Consider the following 14,635-nt stretch of genomic DNA (forward strand, 5'->3'; position numbering starts at 1 on the left):
GTTTTTGGAATTATTTATTGTAGTTATGACTGTAGCCAAGTTTATAAATTGAATTCTATAACATACCTTCTAATGTTATGAGAAATAAAATCTTTTGGGTTGAAATAGTGTATATTTGGTCTAGCCAAAGAAGTATTCTAGAAGCCTAGAATAAAATAATATGTCCCATCTGCATGAGAGATTAGTGGGGCTGAAAATATCACTATTACTATAAGTCCATAGTTTACTTACACTATTAAAAGTCTATAATACACTTTTAAAATATGAGAATTATAAAAGAAATACCTCCAAAATAGACCCCTAAACTGCAGTGGTAGCTGAAGACGAAAACTCCATTAGAATGAATGGAGGAATCATCATAAAAGTATGATTTTTAAACACCAAAAATAGAATAAAATTTGAATTACCATTATCCCCATAATCACTTTAGATATTTAATTTCTACATGTGATTGAAGCTAAATTTTGATTTTTATAAACTGAAGTGTATTTTCCTATTGCCTTTCATATTCAAGATGTCTTATTACTAATTTTAAACCCAAATCATAATGAGATTTAGGGACACGGTAATTTTGTCAGCAGTGTTTTATACAATGTGATATTTGAGCCTATTCCATTTTTAGATAATTTCTCCAATTCTATTTTTGAGTGATAAGGATGAATGTTGAATGATACGAAGAGAGGGGAAATGCCTAACCTTCTCCAGATAGTTCTCATTTAGGATGTGGCATCCTTTACACTTCCTTTCCTAGGTGAAATTCGACATTCGAATAATTGGAGGGATAAACAAAGTCTTCAGGTCCAATTCCATTCCCTCCGGAAAGCTGATATGCGTGACATTCGGGCAGAGTGTGTGTGTGGTGGGGGTGGGGGGTGGGGGCGGGAGGGGGCACGGTGGGGTGGGGGCGGGAGGGGGCACGGTGGGGTGGGGGCGGGAGGGGGCACGGTTGACCAGCTACTTTTCTTTGGACCAACTAATAGTTGACCAGTAAAGCAAATCTGATCTATCGGATCTAGGACTTAGGAAACTATAAAATGAGGGGAGCACAGAATAAGTAGCAGTACACCGGATAAGAAAAATAGAGCAAGTGCAAATGATGAAGGAGGCAAAGGACAAGCTCTAGTCTCATGCTTCCAGTGTGTGAAAAGGAGGAAACGGGCTCAGGGAAGCTAAATAATTTGGCAAAGGTGCTGCAAGCTGGGCAGACTGATCATTTGAACCTGGGTTAAGCGACACCAGGATAGCATTTAATAATAATATTCCTAGCCAGACCAAAAATAATCTCCATAATATCTGCTACTAGAAAAAGTGTACACTTAGGAGTTAATTTTCGATTGATTTTAGATTCCTCATCTCCAGCTGCCTTGGGACAGAAAGCTTCATTTTCTTTGCCCCAGAGCCCCCTCAGCGAGTGCTAGCTAGTCTTTTCCCTAAGTCTTGAGCATCCTGCAGTGACCTGCCCTTGAAGTGCGGGTTTAACAACCTTTGCCCAAGCACTCTCTGGCTCTTTGTACATCTTTAATAGTTTCCTTGACGGACTATGAAGAACTGCCAGATGACAGTTCTATTTCATTTTTGTCACTGCCTGGTGCTCCTTTTTTCTCTGGCTTTTTCTCAAGGGCATGATTCTATAAGTCAATGTGGCAATGTTCACGATGGGTATTGCTCTTTCAACCACTGTATATTGATGCAGTGCGAGCAAGTCACGGACATGTCAAGATTTCAGGCCTTCAAAAAAGTAATCAAGGAGTATTTTATAAACTCTAATGTCCTTTCCATTGAAAGCAAATTGAAACTGGGGATTGGGATCTGATATTAAGGGTTTACTTTAAAACACTGCCGCCAGAGGCATAAAAAAGCCCCTTTGATTAATATACCATAGGATTGTGTTCACTTGGAAAAAGCACAAGTGATGTGCTTTTATTCACCAAGTTGTAAATAAGACATTTGTCATTCTTGCACCCTGTTTATTACTAATTGCATAATTATTTTATTATATGGCTCCAGGAAAATACGACTGAAGCTCTCTCTATATTTTCTATTTTTTAACTAAATAATCACTTTAGTGAAAATTATTTATTAAGTTACATGATATTTTCTAAACACAATGGAGATGTCAAGACTTTTTTTTATTAGTGTGGCATAATGAAATAACTGAGAAATTAGTAATAAATTTTTCCTCTTGTAACTTAGAATAAAGAAAACACAATAACTAAGGCTTTCTTTAAGAATATGAGATTCTTAAAATTATCTCACATAAAATTATGCTGATGAATATCATGTTTCTTTAGCAAAAACAAAATGAAAACAAAAGCAAAATGGCTTCTTGTCATTTCTTCTGGATCAGTATAACTGTCATACACTTCATGGATGTGCAGATTTCTTTATATATATTATTTCTTTTGATTATCTCAGTATGAAGAGGGCAGATTAGCTTCAAATATTAGTACCTTGATATTTTCAAAAACACTTTTATAATGATCATATGTTAGCTTTCTTATATTACCAAATTTCAAGTTTTATGCAAAGAGTAGGAAATATCTTTAAAAGTTAAGTGATACCTTTTTATGACATTACCATCAATGCATGCTTTACTGTAACACCAACTGTAAGGTGTCCTCTCAGACACAGTGAGGGACGTGAAGGCAAGACAGATAAGGACATGCTTTCAAGGAACTCACCATCTAGCTAGGGGACTAATGAAAGTATGTTAGAACGCCAACGAAAAGTAGACATTGGCAGAGTGATATGGCTTTGGGGGAGAAGGAAAGAATCCTTATGGCCTGGGAGAAAAAGAGATGCAGGGCATAAAAGGAAAACTATCAAGAGATTGATATTTGAGCTTAAAGGGTGGGTATTAATAGAAACAGCTAACATTTACTGAATTCTTATGTTACCAGATACCCTTTGACTTTAAAGTCCTTTCCCTTAACCATTAAATCATAGGATATGAGTATGGAGAGACACATATTCATAACAAAGGAAGCAGTATGAGCAAAGGCATGAAGGGGGCAGAGTTCTCTCTTTGGAATCATTTGTAGCTAGTAACCTAGGTCCTGGTGTATATAGAAGATGGAGCCACAGTTTTTGGTTCCCTCCAGTAAACACCAATTAGTGCACTTTCAACCTGTAACGAATGTCAGCAGCACTATGAGCCCCCAAAATAATTAGACACAGCTAATTATATAATGTTTTGACCATGCAGTGGTATATTTATTAACCAAATGTCCTCTACTCTTCCAACTGTGAAATTCTAGAATTAAGCACCGAATATACAATAGAATTAGAATCATAAGGAGGACATTCAGGGCCCTTCTGAGCCTGAATTTAATTTGCTTCTCCGATCTTATTTTCCTCTTCAGACACCTTATGCTCTAGTCTGTTAAGTTACTATTTCCCACATGTGCCTAGTCCTATCACACAACTCACTGCTTTTGTGTGTCCTTAGGCATCTAGGACTAGCTCGACCCAGAAAGGCTTCTCTGTAGCAACTAGAGCTCTTGGAACCACATTAGATTCAGAGAGTGTTGAATGCTATGCATCCTGATCTGGAGGATAAATGCTCAGGTCTTTTGTGGGTGCTTACATTTCTGCTATATTTATGAGATTGCTTATTGTCCCTTATTTGGAAAGATTGTGGACCTGCAAGTTATCTAAGTCAGCTCTTCCTCCCAGTCCCTTTCAAGTGTCATAACCCTGTAGTATGAGAGAATAGAACCTTTTATTTTACCTACTTCCAGAGTTGTTCCCTTTCTATGTGCTGTGCTTAGTCGCTCAGTTGTGTCTGACTCTTTGTGACCCCGTGGACTGTTGCCCACCAGGCTCGTCTGTCCATGGGGATTCTCCAGGCAAGAATACTGGAGTTGGTAGCCTATCCCTTCTCCAGGGAATTTTCCCAACCCAGGAATTGAACTGGGGTCTCCTGCATTGCAGAGGGTTCTTTACCAGCTGAGCTGCCAGGGAACTGGAGTGTTCCCTTACTAGCATTCCTCATCAATTCTTTGACCATTCCTATTGTTGACGGTAACACCATTCACTTTCCTGCTTCCATTGTTTAGCTCTCCTCTTTTCTATCACTCGAAAATTCTGGGGAAGTATCCTTCTTCTTAGCACTACCATGTAGTTCATTGCTGCTGCTATTTAGTTCCTAACTCGAGTCTGATTCTTTGTGATCCTGTAGACTGTAGCCTGCCAGGCTCCTCTATCCATGGGGTTTCCCAGGCAAGATTACTGGAGTGAGTTGCCATTTCCTTCTGTAGGGGGGGTCTTCCCTACCCAGAGTTTGAACCTGCATCTCCTGTTTGGCTGGTGGATTCTTTACCACCGAGTCACCTGGAAAGCCTGATGTAGTTCATTATCCACTACCTAGAAAGTCCTCTGGGTTTCCCTGGTGGCTCAGTGGTAAATAATCCTCCTGCCAATGCAGGAAACAAGAGTTTAGTCCCTAGTCTGGGAAGATCCCATATGCCGCAGAGCAACTAAGCCCCTGTGCCAGAACTGTTGAGCCTGTGCTCCAGAGTCCAGGAACTGTAACTACTGAGCCCAGAAGTCAGAACTAGAGAGCCTGTGCTTGTTACACTAGGGAAATGCCTCTGCAACAACAAAGGCCTAGGACAGCCAAAATAATGAATAAAAAAATGTATTTATATAATAAATAAAATTAAATAATATATAAATTTTATAAAATAAAATTGTTTATATAATAAATAAATTTAAATAATATATACATGTATATTATTTTTTAAAAAAGAAAGTCCTCTGGATTATTCCATTCCTGTGAATTTACCCAAGATAAATGAAAACATATATCTATACAAATCTTTGTAGCAGATGTTCACGATGATAATAAGAAACTGCTGTTTTCCAAAGTAGTTAATCAGTTTGCATTTCTGCCAGCCACGTATGTGACTTTGTTGCCAAATTTAACAGTGAGTGTTAGTATCTGAAATTTTAGCTTCTCTACTAGTTGTGTATTGGTATCTGATTATGGCTTTAGTTTGCATTTCCCTAATGACTAATGATATTGAATATGTTTCCATGTGCTTATTTGGCATCCATACATATATTTGGGTAAACTTTGTGGGGTTTTTTGACTATTAATATTTTGAAATTGAATTGTTTATTACTGAGTTGGTTACTTTCAGCATTTGGCAATTGTAAGCAAAGCTGCTACACACTTCTGTGAGAATATAATTTTCAATTCGTGTGTAAATACCTAGGAGTGTAATTGCTGGGTCATATAGTAAGTCTACATTTAACTTTATAAGAAATTGCCCAATTGTCTTTCAATGTGGCTGTACTATTTTACATTTCTACTAGTAATTTATGAGAGTTCTTACTGGAATTTGAATTGAACTACACTGAATATATACCTCAGTTTGGGGAGAATTAACATACTAACATGTTGTATATCTGAGTCTTACAATCTGAAGAATGAGTTATCTTCACACTTACTAATTGTTGACTTTTTCAGCAATATTTTGTAGTTTTCACCATACAGTTCTATATATCTTTTATAAAAGGTATCCTTTTATAAATTTTTTATAAAACTTATCCCTAAGTATTTTACATTTTTCTCATATTGTAAATATTTTAAATTGAAATTTCCAATTGTTTTATTTCTAGTATACATAAATACATTTATATTGACTAAAATATTTCATATAGATGGTTATATTTTCTGCAAAGAAAGTTTTATTTCTAAACTACCTTTTCTTTTTTTCTTCTTTTCTTATCAGTAAGGACCTTAGTATATAGTATGAATAGAATCAGTGAGGGGAGAAATCCTTTCCTTGTTCTTGATTTTACAAGATCTTTCACCAACAGGTATGATGCTAGATGTGAGTTTTTTCAAGCCTTTTAACAAACTGAAGAAGTTCTTTTCTATTCTTAATTTGCTGAGCATTCTTTGTTTATCAAGAATGGATATCTGGGACTTCCCTGGTGATCCAGTGACTAAGACTCCCTGCTCCCAATGCAGGAGACCCATGTTCAATCCCTGTTAGGGAACTAGATCCCACATGCTCCAGCTAAGACCTGGTGCAGCCAAAGGAATTTTTTTTTTTTTTTTAAAGAGAATGAGTGTGGTTTGACAAAAGGATTCAATACATCAATAAAACATGGCAATCCTAACTGTATTTGCCCCAATTTCTACTCTAAAATCTACTTTTCTGCTATTGATACAGCACTCCAACTTTTAAAAATTGAATTTAGTATGATAAAACTTTTCCACTCTTTTGCTTTTAACCTCTCTGTAGTTTATATTCAAGGTGTGATTCTTATACACAGTTGTGTCTTGGTATTTTATTCATCTGACAATCTGCTCTTTAATTGAAGCATTTAGATTATCTATAATTAATGTAATTATCTTTCCATATTGTTTGAGTTTTTAGAAAATTTTTGCAGTATAGCTGGTTTGCAATGTTGTGTTAGTTTCAGATGTACATCTAAGTGAATCAGCTCTACATATACATGTATCCACTCTGTGGTTGAGTTTAAATGTACTATCTTACTATTGGTTTTCCCTTTGTTCCATCTTTTTTGTTCCATTTTCCTTTTATTTGGCTTTATTTAATATTACTTTTATTTTTTCATTTCCATTCCATTATTCGTTTATTAGATATATTTCTCTTTTGGGTCCATTGTTCCTCCTTTCACAGATTAAATTGAGCCATATAACGATTAAACACTTGTCCAACATCACATAGTAGTTAAGCCAAAGCCCTTGTGATAACTTACAATGCCTTACATGTTTTCACCTTCAGTATTTCTTGGACATCATCATTTTGTTCCCTCTCTGTCAGTCACTCTGCTTCAGTCACGCTGGCCTCTCTACTGTTCCTCAGACATGGCCCTGACTAAAGGGTCACTGGCACCAAATGGGGCCATTGGCCCCATCTAAGGATTCCTTGGCACCAACTATTTACTCTGTCTGGAAGTTGCCTTCCCTAAGTATCCACATGTCTAACTCACCTCCTGCAAGTCTTCTCTAACGTCACTTTTAAAGGATGACTCCCTAGATATATTATTTTAAATTTTATCCTCCTCCTCAATTGTCAACAACATTTCCCTCATAGCTGTCGGTAAAGAATCTGCCTGCAGTGCAGGAGACCTGGATTCAATTCCTGGGTCAGGAAGACCCCCTGGAGAAGGAAATGGCAATCCACTCCAGTGCTTGTGCCTGGAAATCCCATGAAGAGAGGAGCCTGGCGGGCTACAGTCCATGGAGTCTCAAGAGTCGGACACGACTTAGCGACTAAACCAACACCATCTCAACTGTCACTGAAAACCCTTCTTACCAGGCTTTATTCTTTTTTAAAATATGTATATATATATAATTTCTTAGCTTTCAGTTTATTACTTTTATTTTTCTCTCCCCCAGTAGAACGCAAGCTCCATGCAATTAGGAATTTTGTTTGTTTTATTCAGTGATGTATTCTAATATCTAGAATAATGCGTGACCAACAGTAGACATTCAATAATATTTATTGAATGAGTGAATACAATGGCAAGAGTAAAACACAGAAGTAAATTTACCAATTACCATGTAAAAACACTTTCAAAAACTATGCCTAACGTGGGATTATATATGAACTTTATTCTGAAATTCTCAGTAAATACTGTTAAAACTCTGTAAAATAAATATAGTGTAGATAAAGTCAAGTATTTCATGTTTCATGTAGCAGAAGGACATGTAATGAGAAAAATATCTGGGAGAAGTAGAATAGAAAGATGCCTGTCTGCTGTGATTCAAAGGGTTTTAAACAAAACCCCTTCTAAGTATTTTTCCTTTTCTCAACAGAAAATTGGATTAAACAGATTCTCCCATCAGGAAGCTTCCATAAGCCTCTTATCCGTCTCCATCAGAGGGCAGGCAGACTGAAAACCACAATCAGAGGAAACTAAACAATAACTCACTGAAACTGCGAGCCACGCCGTGTAAGGCCGCCCAAGATGGACAGGTCATGCTGGAGAGTTCTGACAAAATGTGGTCCACTGGAGAAGGGAATGGCAAACCACTTCAGTATTCTTGCCTTGAGAACCCTATGAACAGTATGAAAAGGCAAAATGATAGGACACTGAAGATGAACTCTCCAGGTCGGTAGGTGCCCAATGTGCTACTGGAGATCACTGGAGAAATAACTCCAGAAAGAATGAAGAGATGGAGCCAAAGCAAAAACAACACCCAGTTGTGGATGTGACTGGTGATGAAAGTGAAGTCCAATGCTGTAAAGAGCAATATTGCATAGGAACCAGAATGTTACATCCATGAATCAAGGCAAATTGTAAGCGGTCAAACAGGAGATGGCAAAGTGAACATCAACATTTTAGGAATCAGTGAACTAAAATGGACTGGAATGGGTGAATTTAACTCAGATGACCATTATATCTACTACTGTGGGCAGGAATCCCTTAGAAGAAATGAACTAGCTATCATAGTCAACAAAAGAGTCCAAAATGTAGTACTTGGATGCCATCTCAAAAACAACAGAATGATCTCTGTTCATTTCCAAGGCAAACCATTCAATATCACAGTAATCCAAGTCTATGCCCCAACCAGTAACGCTGAAGAAGCTGAACAATTCTTCGAAGACCTACAGGACCTTTTAGAACTAACACCCAAAAAAGATGTCCTTTTCATTATAGGGGACAGGAATGCAAAAGTAAGAAGTCAAGAAATACCTGGAGTATTGAGCAAATTTGGCCTTGGAGTACAGAATGAAGCAGGGCAAAGGCTAATAGAGTTTTGCCAAAGAAAATGCACTGGTCATAAAAAAACACCCTCTTCCAACAACACAAGACTCTACACATGGATATCACCAGATGCTCAACACCGAAATCAGAGTGTTTATATTCTTTGCAGCAAAGGATGGAGAAGCTCTATACAGTTAGCAAAAATAAGACCAGGAGCTGACTGTGGCTCAGATCATGAATTCCTTATTGCCAAATTCAGACTTAAATTGAAGAAAGTAGGGAAAACCACTAGTCCATTCAGGTATGACCTAAATCAAATTCCCTACAACTATACAGTGGAAGTGACAAATAGACTCAACAGATTAGTCTGATAGACAGAATGCCTGAAGAACTATGAATGGAGGTTCATGATATTGTACGGGAGGCAGTGATCAAGACCATCCCAAAGAAAAAGAAATGCAAAAAGGCAAAATGGTTGTCTGAGGAGGCCTTACTGCTATGAAACAGCTATGAAAATGCTATGAAAAGAAGAGAAGTGAAAAGCAAAGGAGAAAAGGAAAGATATACCCATTTGAACGCAGAGTTCCAAAGAATACCAAGGAGAGATAAGAAAGCCTTCCTCAGTGATCAGTGCAAAGAAATAGAGGAAAACATTACAATGGGAAAGACTAGAGATCTCTTCAAGAAACTTAGAGATACCGAGGGAACATTTCATGCAAAGATGGGCACAATAAAGGACAGAAATTGTATGGACCTAAGAGAAGTAGAAGATATTAAGAAAAGGTGGCAAGAATACTTGGAAAAGCTATACAAAAAAAGATCTTCATGGCCCAGATAGTCATGATGGTGTGATCACTCACCTAAGGTCAGACATCCTGGAATGAGAAGGCAACTGAGCCTTAGGAAGCATCACTACGAACAAAGCTAGTGGAGGTAATGGAATTCCAGTTGAGCTATTTCAAATCCTGAGAGATGAGGCTGTTCAAGTGCTGTGTTCAATATATCAGCAAATTTGGAAAACTCAGCAGTGGCCACAGGACTGGAAGAGGTCAGTTTTCATTCCAGTCCCTAAGAAAGGCAATGCCAAAGAATGCTCAAACTACCACACAATTGCACTCATCTCAGTTCAGTTCAGTCACTCAGTCGTGTCTGACTCTTTGCGACCCCATGAATTGCAGCATGCCAGGCCTCCCTGTCCATCACCAACTCCCGGAGTTCACTCAGATTCACGTCCATCGAGTCAGTGATGCCATCCAGCCATCTCATCCTCATTCTCCTCCTGCCTCCAATCCCTCCTAGCATCAGAGTCTTTTCCAATGAGTCAACTCTTCAAGTGAGGTGCCAAAGTACTGGAGTTTCAGCTTTAGCATCATTCCTTCCAAAGAAATCCCAGGGCTAATCTCCTTCAGAATGGACTGGTTGGATCTCCTTGCAGTCCAAGGGACTCTCAAGAGTCGTCTTCAACACCACAGTTCAAAAGCATCAATTCTTGGGCACTCAGCCTTCTTCACAGTCCAACTTTCACATCCATACATGACTGCTGGAAAAACCATAGCCTTGTCTAGACGGACCTTAGTTGGCAAAGTAATGTCTCTGCTTTTGAATATGCTATCTAGGTTGGTCATAACTTTTCTTCCAAGAAGTAAGTATCTTTTAATTTCATGGCTGCAGTCACCATCTGCAGTGATTTTGGAGCCCCCCCAAAAAAAGTCTGATACTGTTTCCACTGTTTCCCCATCTATTTCCCATGAAGTGATGGGACCGGATGCCATGATCTTCGTTTTCTGAATGTTGAGCTTTAGGCCAACTTCCCCAGTCTCCTCTTTCACTTTCATCAAGAGGCTTTTTATTTCCTCTTCACTTTCTGCCATAAGGGTGGTGTCATCTGCATATCTGAGGTTATTGATATTTCTCCTGGCAATCTTGATTTCAGCTTGTGTTTCTTCCAGTCCAGCGTGTCTCAGGATGCATTCTGTGTATAAGTTAAATAAGCAGGGTGACAGCATACAGCCTTGACGTACTCCTTTTCCTATCTGGAACCAGTCTGTTGTTCCATGTCCAGTTCTAACTGTTGCTTCCTGACCTGTATACAGATTTCTCAAGAGGCAGGTCAGGTGGTCTGATATTCCCATTTCCTGCAAAATTTTCCACAGTTTATTGTGATCCACATAGTCAAAGGCTTTGGCATAGTCAATAAAGCAGAAGTAGATGTTTTTCTGGAACTCTCTTGCTTTTTCTATGATCCAGCAGATGTTGGCAATTTGATCTCTGGTTCCTCTGCCTTTTCTGAAACCAGCTTGAACATCAGGAAGTTCACGGTTCACATATTGCTGAAGCCTGGCTTGGAGAATTTTGAGCATTACTTTACTAGTATGTGAGATGAGTGCAATTGTGCGGTAGTTTGAGCATTCTTTGGCATTGCCTTTCTTTGGGATTGGAATGAAAACTGACCTTTTCCAGTCCTGTGGCCACTGCTGAATTTTCCACATTTGCTGGCATGTTGAGTGCAGCACTTTCACAGCATCATCTTTCAGGATTTGAAATAGCTCAACTGGAATGCCATCACCTCCACTAGCTTTGTTCATAGTGATGCTTTCTAAGGCCCACTTGACTTCACATTCCAGGATATCTGGCTCTAGATAAGTGATCACACCATTGTTATTATCCGGGTCATGAAGATCTTTTTTGTACAGTTCTTCTGTGTATTCTTGCCACCTCTTCTTAATATCTTCTGCTTCTGTTAGGTCCATACCATTTCTGTCCTTTATTGAGCCCATCTTTGCATGAAATGTTCCCTTGGTATCTCTAATTTTCTTGAAGAGATCTCTAGTCTTTCCCATTCTGTTCTTTTCCTCTATTTCTTTGCACTGATCACTGAAGAAGGCTTTCTTATCTCTTCTTGCTATTCTTTGAAATTCTGCATTCAGATGCTTATATCTTTCCTTTTCTCCTTGGCTTTTCGCTTCTCTTCTTTTCACAGCTATTTGTAAGTCTCCCCCAGACAGCCATTTTGCTTTTTTGCATTTCTTTTCCATGGGGATGGTCTTGATCCCTGTCTCCTGTACAATGTCACGAACCTCATTCCATAGTTCATCAGGCACTCTATCTATCAGATCTAGGCCCTTAAATCTATTTCTCACTTCCACTGTATAATCTTAAGGGATTTGATTTAGGTCATACCTGAATGGTCTAGTGGTTTTCCCTGTTTTCTTCAATTTCAGTCTGAATTTGGTAATAAGAAGTTCATGATCTGAGCCACAGTCAGCTCCTGGTCTTGTTTTTGTTGACTGTATAGAGCTTCTCCATCTTTGGCTGCAAAGAATATAATCAATCTGATTTTGGTGTTGACCATCTGGTGATGTCCATGTGTAGAGTCTTCTCTTGTGTTGTCGGAAGAGGGTGTTTGCTATGACCAGTGCGTTTTCTTGGCAAAGCTGTTTTAGTCTTTGCCCTGCTTCATTCCGTATTCCAAGGCCAAATTTTCCTGTTACTCCAGGTGTTTCTTGACTTCCTACTTTTGCATTCCAGTCCCCTATAATGAAAAGGACATCTTTTTTGGGTGTTAGTTCTAAAAGGTCTTGTAGGTCTTCATAGAACCATTCAACTTCAGCTTCTTCAGCATTACCAGTTGGGGCATAGATCTGGATTACTGTGATATTGAATGGTTTGCCTTGAAACAAACAGAGATCATTCTGTCGTTTTTGAGATTGCATCCAAGTACTGCATTTCAGACTCTTCTGTTGACCATGATGGCTACTCCATTTCTTCTGAGGTGTTCCTGCCCACAGTAGTAGATATAATGGTCATCTGGTTAAATTCACCCATTCCAGTCCATTTTAGTTCAGTGATTCCTAGAATGTCAACATTCACTCTTGCCATCTCCTGTTTGACCACTTCCAATTTGCCTTGATTCATGGACCTGACATTCCAGGTTCCTATGGAATATTGCTTTTTACAGCATCGGACCTTGCTTCTATCACCAGTCACATCCACAGCTGTGTATTGTTTTTGCTTTGGCTCCAACCCTTCATTCTTTCTGGAGTTATTTCTCCACTGACCTCCAGTAGCATATTGGGCACCTACTGACCTGGGGAGTACCTCTTTCAGTATCCTATCATTTTGCCTTTTCATATGGTTCATGGGGTTCTTAGGTTTACAGAAAGTTTAAGAAGATTGTGCGGAGAGTTCCCATATACCCTGTACCCAATTTCATCTATTAATAATTAATTATGGATACATTGTAATGGTACATTTCATACAAGTACATTAATATGGTACATTTATCACATTTAATGAGCCAATATTGATATATTATAAACTAAATTTCATTATATATTCAGATTTCCTTATGTTTTATCTAATATCCTTTTTCTATTCCAGAATCCTATCCAAATAACACATATTTAGTTACCATGTCTCCTTAGGCTCCTCTTGTTCTGATAGTTTCTTAGATTCCTAGCTTTAATAACTGTGACAGTTTTAAGGAGTATGGTCAGGTATAGATTGTGAAATGTACGAGCTCAGTAGCTGTGGCACATGGGCATAGTTGCTCTGTGGCATGTGGGATTTTCCCAAACCAGGGACTGAATCCATTTCTCCTGCATTGGCAGGTGGATTCTTTACCACTGAGCCACCTGGGAAGCCCTGTTTTTTTTAGTTTTTAAAGCAGAGGTTTATTATAACACTAGATTATTTTCTGCCTTGGATAAAACTCATGTATTTTGAGTTTGGGATATGAATTAAAACTCATTATAGCTTCATTTTCATGCTGTAATTTCTACTCATGCCTCAAGATTGAGTTATTGGAAAGAGTATATTGTGATAAGGTTCTTCTAGTAATTCCAAATAATGAAATACTTTGGAATGGATTCAGCAAGTAGCAAAATACCAAATTCTGTAGCTTATTGCATTTTAATAAACTTCATAATCTTTCTTAAAGTATGACAATAGCAATTTTTCTATATTTGAATATGTATTTTCACTCTATTAGAGGAAACACAAAAGTACATATATGTAGAATAAAATAAAGAAATTTATATTTCTTCTCATTCTTATCTGTATGTATACAGTGGCTGAAAGATGTATTGAAGAGGTGAAGTGATGTTCTCTGAGATTCACGATGATGTGCAAGATAAAAGAGAACCATTAAATTGTGTATCTTATTTATGGGCAAAAGGAGTGCGCCCTATGGATTGTTAAATATTGTGTGAAATATAACTGAGACCAGTAATGCATTTTTGTTAATCATTCTATTGTTTGTCTGAACCTCAGCAGTAAGATAGTTTGCTCAGTAGTTGTTCAGTGGTTTGTTTTCATGGCATTTGGGGGACTGTTTTCATAATTAATGTTTAAATTATGCTAACGAGTGGTTTGTGCATTCTTTTTAAAGAAGGGCCTTTGGTCACATGAGACCCTGGCAGCAGGCCAAGCCTGGGAAAATTCACATAATGTCAGAAGCAGTGAAGAACATGGAAGGCAACAGAAAGATACAGATGTGCTGTTGTGCTCAGGTGATGAAAGTGTTGCTGTTTCATGGACTGTTCTCACAAGTAACTTGTCAGGCAGCAGACAGTTGATCTCTGAATGGGCAGGCATATGGCCTTTGGATTAAAAGAGCCTATTTCCACAGTGACCTTGTACTCATTAAGTAGTTTCTGAGATATGAATTCAGTGAGAACTATACCTTGTGAATATAGATACCAAATGTAGTCACCAGGAAGGGGTCTCTGCTGCTAATATCTGCAAACAGACTGCCTCTAGAAGCATTTTAATCCAAAGAAATAGTAAGTACAATTACAGAAAGGGTATGTAGCTTCTGTATCTTAGAAACAAGTAACACATTCAGAAGTGCAAACAGAGGGACCAGAGCAAATAGTATAGATTACAATCCTAAAGTAAAGAAACACTTAATATGTTTCATTGCAGGGATTCTTAATCTGAG

At 38.1% G+C, this 14,635-nt stretch overlaps 1 long non-coding RNA gene across 1 annotated transcript in view; it reads left to right on the forward strand.

The window, feature by feature from the left end:
• Positions 1-13,616, forward strand: part of LOC105610613 (uncharacterized) — a 444,948-nt gene extending 431,332 nt beyond the window's left edge. Inside the window, exon 5 of the long non-coding RNA XR_001041531.4 lies at positions 7,802-13,616. This is a non-coding gene — a long non-coding RNA (uncharacterized LOC105610613). The remainder of the gene's footprint in view (positions 1-7,801) is intronic.
• The last annotated feature ends 1,019 nt before the right edge of the window (positions 13,617-14,635 follow it).

The sequence above is a fragment of the Ovis aries genome, chromosome 7 (genome assembly GCF_016772045.2).
Source record: "Ovis aries strain OAR_USU_Benz2616 breed Rambouillet chromosome 7, ARS-UI_Ramb_v3.0, whole genome shotgun sequence".
Lineage (NCBI taxonomy): Eukaryota > Metazoa > Chordata > Mammalia > Artiodactyla > Bovidae > Ovis > Ovis aries.